We start from the raw sequence: 17,504 nt of genomic DNA, 5'->3' as shown, positions 1-17,504 counted from the left end.
CTTACTGATAACACAGTCGATTAGCAAATATTTTGTATGTTATATTATTATATACTGCATTCTTACAAACTACATGTAAACTACAAAGAAGAAAATAAGAAGAGAGAAAATTTGTTCACTATTCATTAAGTGGAAATGGATCATCTTTATCTTCTTCATGTTGAGTAGGCTGAGGATGAGGAGGGGTTGGTCTTGCTGTTTCAGGGGTAACAGAGGCAGAAAAGGGAGAAGAAGTGGAAGAGGCAGGAGAGGCAGGAGCACTCGGTGTAACTTTTATTGAAAGAAATCTGCATATAAGTGGACCCGTCCAGCTCAAACCTGTATTGTTCAAGGGTCAAGTGTGCACTAATATGAAAAAGAGATGAAGTGAAAAAAATGGATCAAAATATTTCTAATCATAGTTAAATAATCTAAAAAATATAGGCCACTGACAATTTTATGCTTCTGTTCAACGGCACTGCACATACAATCCATAAGAAAAGCTACTATGTGTGTTAAATGGAAACACTATAAAATCACTTTAGTGAGTGTGTCCTAAGAGGATTATGTGAACATTACAATATTAATGTTAATGAATTTAAACCTTTTTTCCCTAGTATGTTAAATATTTCCCTGTATTACAAAAACTGTGAGCATTCATAGCAAAGCTGGTGTTCTCTGCCAAATGCAAGGTGAACGTGTGCTACCTACAAAATAGTCAACAGTGGAGTGAGTAACATAACAGGGGATTTCAAGGAGATGCAAGACAACACTATTATTTTCCTAATGCTCATAATTCTGTTTCTGGCTATGTAATTTTGTCTTTATAACACTACTCGATTAAATTTATGTTTGGGCCAAAAATTATCATCTTGGCTGCCATGTAGCACTCTTCAAATCTCTTAAAATCACTTGCTTAAGTTTGCTTTTGCTGAAAAGCACTAACCCACCTCTCTGGGGTGTTTTTTTATGAATTAGGAATCCTGGAGCCCTCAGAGTCTAAGCATGGTTGGCAGGTTGGAAGCAAATAAGCACGATGGAAATGGGCCCTACGTAGTTACTATGGATACCTCAGATATAAAGGATTCCTATTTGTAGTGCTCATCAACAACTACTAGCACAAAATCCCTCATGCTGCTTGGACCTAAATACAGTCATAAATGTTTACTGCACATACATAATATTCATGAAACCATTCTAAGATTGCAGAGCCATAGTGTGGGAAATGATATTTCTTTCCTTTGGTGGATTTTCATATCCCGTTTTCCATCTGGAGAAGTGAAGACATTGTTTTGCAATTAGCTTTACAGAACAGAGCATTTTTGTTGGACTACTAAAATCGCTTAGCCAAAGTTGGGCATAAATGCAATCCCTGCGCCAAGCCAAATTACCTGGAAACATCACACCCTTCAAAAGGTTTGAATATCTCATGCTTTGGGGTTAGGGTTGCGACTTCTGTAGTCTGAAGACAATGTTCCCTAGTCAGTCAGAGAGACTGAGCTGGGCACAGGATTTAGTATTCCTAACCTCCAAGATCCTGTCCATGGGAAAACCATTCAGGCCTTTTCTTGTGAATGAATCCCAAATTACAATTTAGTTTCTCATCATCTGGTCCATGCAAAGGATATTGTGACTTTTTTTCTTTGAAATCTAATGATCCCTGAAGACAAGGCAGTCAGTGTAAACACACCAGGGATACTGTACTCTTCTTTACAGATGTTCACCTCATACTGCAGAAAAGAAGGTGCAGCCAATTCTGGAACCAGGACTTGCACTTGTGCCCTGTTTTGGCTTAACAGTTTTAGTTTGAGGCCAAGGCAGTCAGTTTAAACACACCCGGGACATTGCACTCTTCTTTACAGATGTTCACCTTGTACTGCAGAAGGGAAGGTACAGCCAACTTCTGAAGCCAGGACTTGCACTTGTGCCCTATTTTGGCTTAACAGTTTTAGTAAACCAACAGAAATGCTCCATTCTGTAAGGCTAATTGCATAACAATTAACTTTTCCAGAGGGAAAATGGGGTGTCACTAGATATGAGTTAATGATCTGGCCCCAAAAGAATTCCAGTTTCATTCCCCAGCTCTCCTTAAGTGCTGATAGGGTCGTCAGGATTTAGGGTTCACTGCTGTTGTTGGCTATCCCAATGGTAAGCTCAGTCTAGTGAGCTAATAGATATGAAACAGCCATGTCAATTACCATGAACCGAGCATGGGTGGAGCAGAGCAAGGAAAGCATGCATAAGTTCGTGTGGACGGTGGGTCAGCTGGAGAAGGATGTAGTAAAGACCACTGTTCCACACATCGCTGTTGACAGTTGACAACATATATTATTTCCTTTGTGTGCAGTGGTCCCCATATTCCCTTTCTTCTCCACTTTCTATATCACGTTTCATTTTTCACATTCTCTTGGGATCTTTATCCACAGCCATGGCTTCAGCTACTGCAACTCATGGCTCCATCAAGCTCAGCTCCCTCTCCTAAACTTCACACATACTAAGTACATGAGTGTTTCATCTCTATCTTGAATTCTAAATCCACTCTTCCTCTTCTTGAGTTGCATGGTCATCCACCAAGTGACCCATGCTTCTAGTCCAGGTCTAACCCTTGACATTTAACACTCTTTTAATTTTTGGAGTATAAGAGATTTCTAACAACTGGCTTTCATTTTGTATACCCAAGCAGATTAATTGTTCTAAAGTAGTATTTTAAATGTACTTTCAAAAATATTTAGTTTTTCCTCAATTACTGTGTAATATAAACATGTAGAATTATAAGACATTTAGGCTTATTTGCATAAAATTGATAATGCTATAATAAAAGCAAACTGTAGTAGTGGTAGTGGTACTGACTGTGGAACACAGACACAGAGAGAATCCCATTTTCTGTTGTTTGATGTTGTGTAGTGTGTGTGTGTGTGTGTGTGTGTGTGGTGCGTTTTGGTAAATTTGTTACAACATTTGAAAAAAGGTAAATATATCCAATGCTTATTATTTTGTTAACTCTCTTAAAAATCTGAAGTCATACTGTTCACTTAGAAACATGTTGCACAAAAATGGATTCTTTTTTCAAAAATATGTTGGTATATTAAATGTTAAAGTACGTCTGTAAAGCCAGTTCATAGAGAAAAAAATTTAAGTATAATCTATATTTATTTAGTCAATTTACTCTTAAAATTTTATCAGTTTGTTTTCCATGGAACTACAAGGTACTTAAATTAAATATATATAGTATCTAGGTTGTTTTTACCAATTTAGGATAAATCAATATTACCTAAAACGAGATGAAACTACCAATCCAATGTTTTGAAAAAGAAAAGTAATTTATTTTCTGAGCTCAGTATTCCATAGTGATCCACATACATAAAACGATGATTAAACAATAAGAAATACTTTTATGTACAGGTTTTGTCACATGAAACTCTGTTTTATCTATCCAATACAATAGCATGTATTGTTTCTTTTAATTATCTTTTTTTTTTTTTTTTTTTTTTTTTGAGACCGAGTCTCGCTCTGTCACCAGGCTGGAGTGCAGTGTAATGATCTGGGCTCACTGCAACCTCCGCCTCCCGGGTTCAAACGATTCTCCTGCCTCAGCCTCCCAAGTAGCTGGGACCACAGGTGTGTGCCACCATGCCCAGCTCGTTTTTTGTATTTTTAGTAGAGACAGAGTTTCCCCATGTTGGCCAGGATGGTCTTGAACTCCAGACCTCATGATCCGCCCGCCTCGGCCTCCCAAAGTGCTGGGATTACAGGTGTAAGCCACCGTGCCTGGCCTAAATTATCTTTTTAAAAATCAATCATAGACACATTTTTTAAAAAATTTCCAAGAAAATGCCCTAAAGTAGACACATCTCTTTCCAGTTCTGCAGAAGAGTCTGCCATGAAATCAAACACCATGTGTGGCAGCTTCAGCTTAGACTATGTCCCTGAACCAGGCCTAGTAAGATATTCTACATTTTGTTATCTTTGAGGATATTTTCCAACATCTGCTTGTACATCTACTTTCTATTTTGTAATCTTGTTGAACAGTAGCAGTGCTAATGTCACTTATATTTATGTCTCTAAGTACTGAATCCAAAAGATTAGCAGCAGCAGTAATTCCTCAGGGTACAGTAATTAATGACATAATACTGTGGACATACTTTTTTGAAAAAACAGTAACTTCCAATTATGCAGTTTAAAGAAATCATTTTGTGGTAATGACCTGAGTAGCCTAGCCATGTATTTTTTGTTCTTCATTTAACAAATATTGTATTAAGCAGTTACTGTATACTACAGTCCTAGGTTTTGAAGAAAATACAAAACTGTTCTCAAGGAATTTACAAAACTGGTAAAAATAACTGTTCAAAAATTACCAGTACAAGAGAAAATAGAGAATGCTATAATAAAAGCAAGGCATTCATACAGATAGTCCCCGACCTATGATGGCCTGACTGGAATTTTTTGGCTTTACGATGGTGTGAAAGTGATAGACGTTCAGTAGAAATTGTACTTCAAATACCCATAACAACCATTCTGGTTTTCACTTTCAGTACAGTATTCAGTAAGTTACATGAGATATTCCATACTTTCTTATAAAACAAGCTTTGTGTAAGATGACTGTAGGCCAATGTAAGTGTTCCAAGCATATTTAATGTAAATACGCTCAGACTGTAGGCAGTGTAAGTGTTCTGAGCATATTTAAGGTAGCCTAGGCAAAGCTAGGATGTTCAGTAGGTGAGATGTCTTAAATGCATTCTCTTCTCTTCTCTTCTCTTCTCTTCTCTTCTCTTCTCTTCTCTTCTCTTCTCTCTTCTCTTTTCTTTTCTTTCCTGACAGAGTCTTGCTCTGTTGCCCAGGCTAGGATGTTCAGTAGGTGAGATGTCTTAAATGCATTCTCTTCTCTTTTCTCTTCTCTTCTTTTCTTTCCTGACAGAGTCTTGCTCTGTTGCCCAGGCTGGAGTGCAGTGGCACAGTCATGGCTCACTGAAGCCTAGACATGCCAGGCTCAAGCAATTTTCCCACCTTAGCCTCCCGAGTAGCTGGGACTATAGGTGCGTGCCACCACACACCTGGCTAATTTTATATATATATATATATATATATATTTTTTTTTTTTTTTTTTTTTTTTTTTTTTTTTTGAGATGGGGTGTTAGTATATTGCCCAGGCTGGTCTCAAACTCCTGGGCTCAAGCAATCCTCCCAGCTCAACCTCCCAAAATGCCGGGGCTACAAGAGTAAGCCACTGCATACGGCCTAAATGCATTTTTGACTGACGATATTTTCGACTTCCAATGAGTATATCGGGCCATAACCCCATGGCAAGTTGAGAAGCATCTGCAATGTCTGTTCACCCTCCTCCACGGATGAGACAGCCCAATTCTGACTAGGGCAGTAAGGAGCTAATTCATAAAAGGGTGCCGTCTAAACTGGACTTTGAAGGTTAAAGAAGATTTTAAGCAGTTGAAAATGGGAGAAGGAAATTGCAGGTAAAAGTGAAGGTTAGAAAGTGTTTGTCCTGTTCATGGAATAGAATGTTTACTCTGAGCTATTTCCATATTGGAAATAGAGCTTTCTGCTACATGTATATAAGAAAAATGGTAAACTGAGAGCCACATAATTGTATTTATGGGACCTGAAATATTTATAAATTATTTAATCACAAACCAAGACCCAGTTAGCAGTTTCTGAGCAGAGCAACGACACGCTGGAGTAATGACAGAGGAAGAACAATCTGGAAGTGGCCTCAGAACACATGTGTAACAAGAGCAGGAGAGGGACAAAGTGTGCATTTGAAAACAGGCAGACTGTAGGTAGAGTGATCATACAACTTACTCTCCAAATTAGGCCACTTTGGGGAGTGAAAGGGGTGCTATTGATAGTTACACTACTTGGAGGCTATAAGTGAATTTGGTAGCGAAAGGAAAGTAGTGGGACAGGAGCCTGATGACCTAGCAGGACAGGACATCTTAGGTTGATTCCTATTTCTTCCAGCGCAGAACTGTGTCTTGTAATTGTTTCAGTCCCTCACCAAGTCTGGCTTATAGCCAGTGCTCGATAAACATGGAGTCACCAACTGATGACAGATAAACACGATCCCCAGGCGTCATGCCTGGGAGATGCTGTCTACGTTTCTCCAAAAGGTCAAGGGTGGCAATATCCCAGAACTGTCAAGATTTTCCCTTTTATGACTTTTAAGAATGTTTCTTCAAAAACCTTGTTAGCAATCTACATAAAAATAACGCAACAGGCCAGTTGATTAGAATAAAAAGTAGAAACACTGTACAAGAAGTGCTGGCTTTTAAAAAGAATCAGAAAGCACAGTGAGCAAGACTTTGACTCTTTGGCTTTACTTTTAGGAGGTTTTTTGTGGTTTTATGTTAAAGTATTCACCATTATTGCAATATTTAATATACATTTTTAAAAACCCTTGGAATGTCAAATAACTAGGCTGTGCATAACTCTCTCATGAATTCAATATGTAAAGGTATAAATATAAGGTGCCTGTTAAACAAATGACAGAGAAAAATCAAAGAAGCACAGCACAATTGTTAGAGTGGTTTTTTTTTTTTATTTTTCATTTCTTGCAATGTTTCATTCTAAAAGAAAAATTATCACACGATTGAAAAACAAACTTTTTTTCCCTTTAGATCATACATAAAACCTGACTATTATTTAAAGCTGATAACAGAAATTGGTGTTTCCAAAGATGTCACTGAATACAATACTTTTAGGAATTGCTAAATCAAATTTTCCCTTTCTCTCTTTCTTTCTCTCTCTCTTTCTTTTTCTTTCTTTCTTTTCTTTCTTTCTTTCTTTCTTTCTTTCTTTCTTTCTTTCTTTCTTTCTTTCTTTCTTCTTTTCTTTTGTAAATGAGAAAGGTAGGTAGAGAGAACTGTAAAATCAGTCACAAAACATATGGAATACTGAGGGATGATTCAAACAATCTTACTCTTGTATGTATACACATTCATTTTCTCAAATTAGTACATACCATTGGAAACTGCATCAACCCATAAAAATAACTCATACGCCTATTATGTTTTTCCATTTTAAGCTTATAATAGCAATAACGACCTCAGCAAAAGACATTTCCTTAGAATTAATGGCTGGCTGGGAGGCAGAGCCAAGGGCCACTGGTTCCTCCCAGCTGGTCATTAATCCTCAGGAAATGCCTGCACCTCCATCATTATTGCTAAAGCACCATTATAGAAAATTCTCACAGTTCCAATATATGGAAATTTGAGGCTATTTTGCAAGCCCATGATATTCATGTGAGTTAATAGGCCACCACTGAGCACAGAGGACGTAATTATCAAAACGACAGAAGGGAAGAAGGGAAAATATTGTTCTCCTAGGTCTGTAAGATTATAGGAAATGGGGACTAGCCTTATGGGAAGAGGTATATTTGAAACTAGAAGACATTAATTTAAAGGGAGATTTGGAATCACATATACAAAAGTCAATAAAAGATACAGCAATCCATTCCCATGACTTCGTTTAAAACTATATTTTTAAGGTACAAATAAAGGTTATTTGGAAATTTTCTCCCAAATTGATAAACTAATATTAAAGAGAATGCAGTCAGGAAGACTATTTATACACACAAATTATTATATTCAACCAGTGAAGTTTGGGGGAATGAATACATTTGACAGTGCTGAATGAGAATGGGATTTCTTTCTTTTAAATTTTGGTTTAAAAGTTGAATACACACCATTAAATATTATAGAGCAAACATTTTATTCTAGACCTTATTACTGCTAAAACAAACAAAACCCCTAAAGTTCTGTCTTTTTGTCTTAGCTAGAGGCTTAGCACATCAAACAAGCATTAATAAAACTGAAGGCCAAAATGATAACAAATACAGTGCTGGTGCTCTGTGAAACAGTTTAAGTTCTCTGCAAAAGCTTTTGCTAGCTTCCAGCCTAAATTGAAAATAAAAATTAGGTGCTTTCAGGTCTATTCATTCCTTCCTTAAAATAAACTAAACCCAACAAATGTCTTCAAAAGAGGGAATTAATCCAAAAATCACACCAAAAACAGTCTATAAATCTTTTCAATGTGTTATTGTAACAAACTACAAATGTTGGATATGATGCTTTACACTTAATGAAATTCACTGCAGTTTCTCGTTATGCATTACACATACCAGCCTAATAGGTTTAAAGTTAAAAAGAACTCCTATAGGTTGAATTGTGTCCCCTAAGAAGATATAGTGAAGCCCTAACCCACCTTGTCTCTATGAATGTGACCTTATTTGGAAATAAGGTCTTGGCAGGTATAATCAAGGTAAGATGAAGTCAGCGGGGTGGGTCCTAATCAAATATGGCTGGTGTCCTTATAAGAGGAAAAGAGACACAGACACACGGGAACTGCTGTTACCACCATGTGGCAACGGAGGCAGAGAATGGAGCAATGCATCTAAAAGCCAAGGAGTATCAAAGATTACCAACAGCACCAGAAGTGAAGGGAAAGAGATGGAACAGATTCTTCCCTAGAGCCTTCAGGGAGAGCACGGCCCTGCCAACACCATGATGTCAGACTTCCAGTTTCCAGACTGTGAAAGAGCAAATTTCTGTTGTGGTAAAGCACCCAAGTTTATGGCACTTTGTTATGGCAGCACTGAAGAAACTAGCACAGGATCTGAAGGAAGAGATTCATCAGAACTGTGGTCAACATTCCCAATGGAAATCCAAGGAAGATCAGGTGAGGCAAGAGGAAGCGGCTCGCTACAGGGAAAAGCAGACTAGAAGTCAGGAAACCTGGCTCTTGCCAGAGCTAACAAGGTTGCATGGCCTTGAGCTGGACACAATTGCTCTGGGTTTTCATTTTGTTACCTGTAGAATATAAGAGGATTTAACTATATAACCTCTAGACCAAGTCTAGGTTTATAGTTGGGAAGACCAAGGACCACACAGACCAACAATTTAATACTTCCAGAGTCACTGTTCTGGCATTGATTGGACCTCAGGGACAGAAAGCAGGACACAGGAAACAGAACTGCAGTCTTCCATTTGCCTCGAGCCATGCCTACCGCAGTAGTGTGGTCACATTTATTTTGGTTGAGTAAGGCCCAAAGGAGTTTGCTATGGAAGCAACAGCAGCATGTGCTGATATTCTGTAATTATTTTCTTTCAAATATAACTTTTTCTGCACTTCCAAGATTGTCAAAAACGTTTACAGCTGATTCAAAAGCATGATTTTGTTTAAATAAGGTAATCGTTACCACCAAAAATAAAGAGTATCACTTGTAATTCGTAGAAATTTGAAGTGCCAATATTCAAAAAGCATTAGTCCAAAAAAAAAAAAAAAGAAAAAGAAAAAATAGTTATTTGTATGCCACAGCATAGCTGGGATTTAGGATCCCATAGGCCTTTGGGTCCAAATATGCTAAATGTATTCTTTAAAAGAATCCCATAATGATCACATTGATGGTGTTTTACTCTTCAGTTATTATGATCAATCGGTATCATCATCATCATCATCATCATCTGTGTTCTGGTTACCTCAGATTCTAGGAGTGACTAGTGGAATGCAATAGACCTTGGCCATTCTCAAATGTTAATATTCACAGCTTGAGCTGTTTGCAAATCCATTTTTTTCTCAGACTAGAGTGCAGGCCTGAGACATTTAGCCTGAAGGGGCAACTTGACCATCTGCCTAGTGTTTGCATCTTAGCACAGCTTTGCTCTGTGTGTGTGTGTGTGTGTGTGTGTGTGTGTGTGTGTGAGAGAGAGAGAGAGAGAGAGAGAGAGAGAAAGAGAGAGAGAGAGACATGGTTGTAATATGAAATTTTTATTTGGGGAACCTAAATGTTACAGTGGCATTCTCAAATATGGCTCTTCCTAAATGTGTCAAGATGACATGGTTCTACTATAATTGTTCTAGAGACTTGGGCAAATAGCCAAAGTACAATTAACAGGACAGTTTCCTCAGTGACTGTCTGCCCGCATGGACATTTAAAATCTATGTGAAACAAGGAATTTCCAGGGGATAAATGTATTCATCCACAACTTCAGGACGATACAGGCATGTGTTTCAATATATACCAAAGGGCAAGCAGGTACTCAAACAGGCCTGTTGTATGTGCCCTCAGGAAAAGCAGGTGTGTTACACTCCCAGGCCAATCCTTTCTTTCTTTCCTGGCCTCTGAAATTGGCAGAACTCTGAATGCAGTACAAAAGCATAAGTTACTTCAGGCAAGCAGTTAGCTGTGTGCCAAGCCCACCTATGATTTTGCCAGGGCCAGCCAGACCTTTATAATGAGGGAATGTGAAAGAGTAACTGCACAGCCAAAGACAGGAATCATGGACCAGAATTCCTCTCCCCATATTCCTACAGTCATGCAAAGTTCTTGTGTATTTAGAGAAGACACATTTAGTGTATGTCACCATGGGATGTGCCACAAACTCCTGAGCAACTGACCGTCTTAAAAGATAATACTGGACACTTTGGGAGGCCAAGACGGGCGGATCACGAGGTCAGGAGATCGAGACCACCCTGACTAACACGGTGAAACCCCGTCTCTACTAAAAAATACAAAAAAAAACTACCTGGGCGAGGTGGCGGGCACCTGTAGTCCCAGTTACTCGGGAGGCTGAGGCAGGAGAATGGTGTAAACCTGGGAGGCGGGGCTTGCAGTGAGCTGAGATCCAGCCACTGCATTCCAGCCTGAGCGACAGAGTGAGACTCTATCTCAAAAAAAAAAAAAAAAAAAAAGATAATACTGGAGTGGGGAGGGAGAGCATCAGGCAGAATTGCTAGTGCATGCTGGGCTTAATACCTAGGTGATGGGTTGATAGGTGCAGCAAACCACCATGGCACACATTTACCTATGTAACAAACCTGCACATCCTGCACATGTGCCCCGGAACTTAAAAAATAATAACACCTCTGGTAGTGAATACATGAACCTACATGTGATAAAGTTGTATATAACCTGATGCTCACACATACACACACACAAATAAGTACATGAGAAACTGGGGAAATCTAATTGCAATGAATGGATTGTATGAATGTCAACATCCTAACTGAGATCTTGTTCTACAGTTTTACAAAATGCCAGCGTTTGGGGAAAACTGGGCAAAGTGCACAAGGCCTTTCTCTGAAAGAAAAGGGGGCTGATTTTTCTCTCTACCAGAGAAAGGGCACGAAAGAAAGTTTTATGTAAAGAATTTTTTTATTTTTAAAAACATAAATGTGTAAGGCTATCAAAATGTTCCCTTCTATCTTGATGTTTCTCTTATCTAGAAATCTACAGAAAATGTGGAGGGCCTTCCTGCTGACCTTTTTGTAAAAGGAACAGAAGATGTCAATAAGATAACAAACAACGTAGTCAGAACACAGGATATCTCAAAATGTGTACCTCCATCAGCCACTTTTCATGACGAACACTTTGAAATGTCCCAGTATTACACATAGTTCAAAAATTCTGCAATAAGTTAAAACTCATTAATCCTGTAAGAGTTCTTATTATGATTCATGAGCATGGGAAGCCTTGCTGTAAATACAGTGCGATCATCTCTCCTACATTAACTACAGTGTCTGGAACTGCGTTCCCACACATCTGCCTCAGGTTTTACTATGGACTTTAATTAGGGAACCTAATGCTTTGGTGGCATTCTCAAATTTGGATATTCCTATTTGAGATCCAGAGAGAGACGGGAAAAGCAACTGAATTTATTGAGCACTCACGATGCGCCAAGCACTGTGCATTGAGCTGCCTAGACCAGGAAGGGTGGGACCCATGTACGGCGAGGATGCAGGCTCATGCCCCAGACATGACATCACATTACCACTCTGCCCGCTCAGAATCACTGACTGAGGAGGCCAAAAACGATTAAGCCATTCAATGGCTAAGGTCACAGACAGCCATGGAGAAAAGGGCCTCGGGAAAACAGCAGCTACAAATCCCATATGGATCACTGCGGCTGATTTTATTGGAATACTGAAACACGTAAAGTAATCTGCAGGGATATTTAACCACATTCCACTCTAGACTACTCAAACTTATGTACTTTCAGCCCCATAATTAAACATGAAACAAAACTGAATTGAGGCAAGGAAACCAAAAGATTAATACAGTACAAATATGCGGGGAAGTTTCTTGCTTCTATAAACTTGAACAGTATATTCAGTAGATTTAAAATATTAAGCCAGTATCACATGTAAATATTCATTTAAGCATTACCATGTTCACACTACTTTCTTTTCTCCCCAGTTTCAGTGCTCTTAGACCGTCCTCATGGTTCACCTTTCACACCCAGGGCAATCAATTATCCAACTGGTCTCCTCCAGTGCCACACTCCCAGTTCCCAACACGTCAGTCCGCAACCTTCCCCCTTAGACACAGCCACTGCAGACATGGCCATTGTCCTCTCCTGCCTGGGATCACTGTAACCTTCCAGGTCACTTCCACGCCAAGCAATCCTCAATGTCCCAAAGTTTCCTTCTCATTTAGACATGTTTTGTCCACGATGTTCGGTTGGAACTTGGCAATGAATGTCTTAGGAGAGGAATTCTAAAATCCTCCTCTTCAAAGTCTACTACTGGAGAGATCTCTTCTGCTCATCTCTCTCTCCTGGACACTTCACCTGTTTATTACCACTTAGATCATCTGGCTCTCTCTTAACCTCACCCAACCCTGCTTATTTATTCACTACTTCTGCACACGAACCCAGTACCTTTCATGTTGAAATTCTTTTGACATGTCTCTGTGATGCATCTGAAAGTTGTCAGTTTTAGCCTTTCAATCACAAGAGCAGATGGAAATGGTAAAAGAGTAAATGCCTCATAAACCACCAGATAGGACAAGGGAAAAGCTGAAGATAGCAAGCTAAGTGTTAGAAGTTACATAAATAACAGGAACAATTTCATTCACCCTATTGTAGTGCAGGAAATTTTAATTATTATTATTTTTTTAGGCAGAGTCTTGCTCTGTCACACAGGCCAGAGTGCAGTGGTGCAATCTCAGCTCACTGCAAGCTGCACCTCCCGGGTTCAAGCGATTCTTCTGTCTCAGCCTCTCAAGTAGCTGGGATTACACTGGCGCGCCACCATGCTCAGCTAATTTTTGTATTTTTTTCTTTGGTAGAGATGGGGTTTTGCCATGTTGGCCAGGCTGGCCTCGAACTCCTGACCTCAGGTGATCCACCTGCCTTGGCCTCCCCAAGGGCTGGGATTATAGGCGTAAGCCCCTGCATCCAGCTAGTGTATGAAATTTTAATTGCTGATACTTACTGCTGTTACCTTATGATTGTAAGGTGCTTTATTTGTACATTACAAATTACTTTCTTATATTATTCTGACCACAACCCAGAGAGGAAGACAAAGAATATATGACAATTATTATCCCCCTTTTACATAAGAGCAAGCAGGTTCAAGGATAAGTCACCTGTCCAAGGTCATAAAGCTAGAAATTCATTAAGTCAGAAAGCAAGTCAGAAAGGCCTTTCATCACAAACGTAGTGTTCCATCTACCATATCATTTGAAGTCTCATTCAGAACCATGATTAGTGAGTTAGAAAAACAGGACATAGTAAGGAAGATTTGGGAATCTTATTGTGGAAAATGGAAAGCTGACAACATATTTTTACAGGGTTTAAAACTAATGATTTTTGTTGTTGTTGCTGTTGTTGTTTTGAGACAGTCTCCCTTTGTTGACCAGGCAGTGGCATGATCTTGACTCACTCCAAACTCCGCCTCCTGAGTTCAAGCGATTCTCCTGCCTCAGCCTCCCGAGCAGCTGGAATTACAGGTGCCCACCACCAAGGCCATCTAATTTCTTGGTTTTTGTTTTTGAGACGGAGTTTCACTCTCGTCACCCAGGCTGGAGTACCATGGCGTGATCTCGGCTCACTGCAACCTCTGCCTCCTGGGTTCAAGTGATTCTCCTGCTTCAGCCTCCCAAGTAGCTAGGATTACAGGCATGTGCCACCACACCCGGCTAATTTTTTGTATTTTTAGTACAGATGGGGTTTCACCATGTTGGCCAGGCTGGTCTCGAACTCCTGACCTCAAGTGATTCACCTGCCTCAGCCTCCCAAAGTGCTGGGATTACAGGCGTGAGCCACCGTGCCAGGCCAAAATAATGGCATTTTGAGCATTTGCTAGGTACTGGATACTTTAGCTAAAACTACAATGGAGATATTACCAGCCTCATTTCACAAAAGAAGAAATTTAGTCTCAGAGAGGTAACAAAGGCCTAAGGTTAGTAAGTGATAAGGTTTAGACTCAAATGCAGATATGTTAGGACCCAAAGTATGTACACTTTACAGTACCCCAAGTAGGAAGATATGTTTTGAAGAGGAACATAGCAGATGTTCTCTATCACCATTAAGAATAAGACAAGAGGAAATGGACTAAGAACCGTAAAAGGAGAAATTCTAGGTTGAATACATGAAGACTCTCCTGCCACAGGAAAGATGATTAAACTTGTACACCACTGTCAAGGATACTCACGAAATCTCCTTTCTAAATGGCTTTTTTCATACACATAAGGATGGTTTTCTACAAAAGATAACTTCAAGACTACAAGTAAATTAATCTAAACATTTTCTTGGACACAAAAGTATCTCAGACTCAAAAATAAAATAAAACCACAGGATAAAACACCCAAATTTTCACACAAATCAGGAAATTCTGTGTTTGCCTTATGGATATAAAATATCAGCTTCTCTAAATGTTTATTGTGATATATTTGCTTCAAAGATAGCAAATAGTAAGTCTGAATACTTACCACATTATTACAATCCCAGCAGAAAAGTCTTTTTTTAGTTAAAAAAAAAAAAATCGGTCTCTCTTCATACTATGACTATGTAAGGCCAAACTCTCTCACACTATACAATCTAAGTGCATTCATTATTCTATTAAAGCAATAATATACATAACCCATTTGCTTTATCATAGCAGGAAACAATGCAGTACAAGTGAGTTGAGCGTGAATTAGTTTCCTATAAATACTATGGCTCCCTAAGAACTTCCAACAGTGTAAATAGGATCACAGCTGTAACAGTTTTGTTTCTATAGGTCTTAACAGTTGAAAAGGATCCCAACTGATCTCCACTAAGATAAGCAATTTAATAGCAAGGAGGACTATATGTTAGAAAAAGTTACCAATTTACTGCTTATAAAATTATGAATTTTAAATGGTTTTATGTAGCTCATCAATTGTTTAAACAGGATGGAAGGCACAAAACTTTAAGCCTGGCTGATTTGATGAAAAGTTTTAATATCCACAAAAAAGTCAACTACCAATAGAGGAAGGGCAATACTAAATAAAAAATACAGGCTGGGCGTAGGGGCTCACGCTTGTAATCCCAGCACTTTGGGAGGCTGAAGCAGGCGGACCATTTGAGGTCAGAAGTCTGAGACCAGCCTGGCCAACATGGTGAAACCCTGTCTCTACTAAAAATACAAAAATTAGCCAGGCGTGGTGGCAGGCACCTGTAATCCCAGCTACTCGGGAGGCTGTACCTCAAGAATCACTTGAACCCAGGAGGCGGAGGTTGCAGGGAGCCAGGATTGCGCCACTGCACTCCAGCCTCAAAAAAAAAAAAAAAAAAAAAAAAAAAAAATTCAGAGCTGACCATTGTCTTGGTTTGGCAGTCTGGAAATAAGCAATCTCATTTAGGAAAATCTCAATAGCAATCCAAACAATGTCATTAAACTCTACAACATAGCTATGAAAGAAATTATAATAAGGAGAATTAGGATTGGGAATGAGATAATTTTCACCAAATATATATGGAAAATATATAGTCCAAACATATGAAAGGGGAATAAGGGATTTATTTATTGATTTGTAAATCAAACTATACTTTCTTTTAAAAGAGAAATTTTAGATTTAGCAATAGCACAGAATGAACATGTTATAAGATCACTCATTGCCTTTTCATCCTTTCCTTAACACTCATAAAGTGTGCATAGTGCCAAGAACGTCCATCTCTCAAGAGAATGAGGGGCCACAGAGATGGCCATGTTCATGCATGCTAACCCCACCTCCAGTTCTATCAACTGAGAGTGGGCCCAGGCATGCAAATGCCTCATCAAGTTTCCACTAGAGAATGTAAGGAATACTGAAGTCGGACTACCTGAGAGAATAATGGCAGGAAAGAAAATGTAGGGACAGAGGCCCTGTAATAAGGAAATTACACTCGAGGATCAGCTTCTGACACAAACTGCATAGGATGTACTTCTCTGACATCACAATCATTCTGAACAGGAAATAATAAGACACTGCAAAACAAATGGTGCTTTCTAGAACATTACCAACCATAATCGTATGAGTCCATGTTCCTCCATGCGCGTAGAGTTATTATCTCACCTCCTTGGGATCTAGAGCTTCCCGCACTGGGGCACTGCCTTAATAGTGAAGATACTTGGGTTTTCTGGGAACTTGGTAAACCTGAACCTCCGTTATTGGTAATGCTTAAACTTTTAAGTTATGTAACATTGCTATCTATTATTCTCACTGTGAAGTACTTACTCCCATGTTGATGTAAGCCTAGCGTTTCAGATTTTTGTCCCCAGTAAATCTTTAGTTGTACACCCTACTGCCTTAATGTGTCACTTTAAGTGCTTTCAGATGCCCTCAAAAGAAACAAATAGAGTTACTTTTACTTTTCTTTATTCTCATGTTAGTACTAAAAATTAACAGAAAGAAAATGGGACACAAATAGGCCATTAAAATGAGTTTTTGTAAAACAGAGAGAGAAACTACCTTAGAAAATTAGTTCATGAGGTTTGGCCAATAAAACTGTCTTCTGTTTTTCTGATGATCCAAAATTGTGACAAAAATCCTTCTAAGGTACAGCATAAGAGTCTATTTTGGAAAGCAGAATGCTATTTCCAGGAGCGAGGGAATGGAAATATTAATATAGGGCAAGACATTCAAAGTTTCTATTGGGCCTGGTTGATAGTGGCTAGCAGCTTACTTCTTTAGCGGAAAGGCATAAGATGGAATTCAAAATTATTACAAATCTGCTTTGATGCCTATAGGTTGTGCTTTAAAAAAAAAAAAAAAAAAAAAAAAAAAAAAAAAAAAAAAAAACAACCAGTGTAGCCTCTTTGGAAATACAAATCATGTTTGGTTTTTTTCTTTTTTTAAGTCAAAGAATGTAATTCAAATCCACACTCATTACTGGAAAACAAAAATTCAAAAGCCATGCTTTATACACACTAAAGAAAAACTGTCATCCTACTCACCGAACATTTAGTAAGCACCATTATGGGCCTGGGACTGTACTAACATCAACAATTATGACCTATTGAGAGCTTGCCACATGCTGAATAAAGTTTTTTTGATGGCTTCTCATTTAATTCTTACGAAACAATCCTACAAGACAAAAACTATGATTACCCTTTGTTTTACACACAGGGAAACAGGGGCTGGGACCATCAGCAACTTGCCTTGATTAAGCTGATACCTGAACCCAGGCAGTCTGAGCTCTTAATCGCTTTGCTGAATCTCCTCCTATGTCCTAGGTGCTGAGGGTGAAAAGATAAATATGAGATATGCACCCTACCCTCAAAGAGCTCAT

The 17,504-nt window shown here is 38.8% G+C and overlaps 1 protein-coding gene across 3 annotated transcripts in view; it reads right to left on the bottom strand.

Moving 5' to 3' along the window:
* HMGA2 (high mobility group AT-hook 2) overlaps positions 1 to 17,504 on the bottom strand; it is a 137,625-nt gene that overhangs the window by 97,765 nt on the left and 22,356 nt on the right. The gene's annotated exons all lie outside the window — the stretch shown is intronic.

This window comes from Macaca thibetana, chromosome 11 (assembly GCF_024542745.1).
Source record: "Macaca thibetana thibetana isolate TM-01 chromosome 11, ASM2454274v1, whole genome shotgun sequence".
NCBI classification, from domain to species: domain Eukaryota; kingdom Metazoa; phylum Chordata; class Mammalia; order Primates; family Cercopithecidae; genus Macaca; species Macaca thibetana.
Note: the sequence above shows the minus strand (reverse complement) of the source record. Positions and strands in the feature narration are given on the sequence as shown.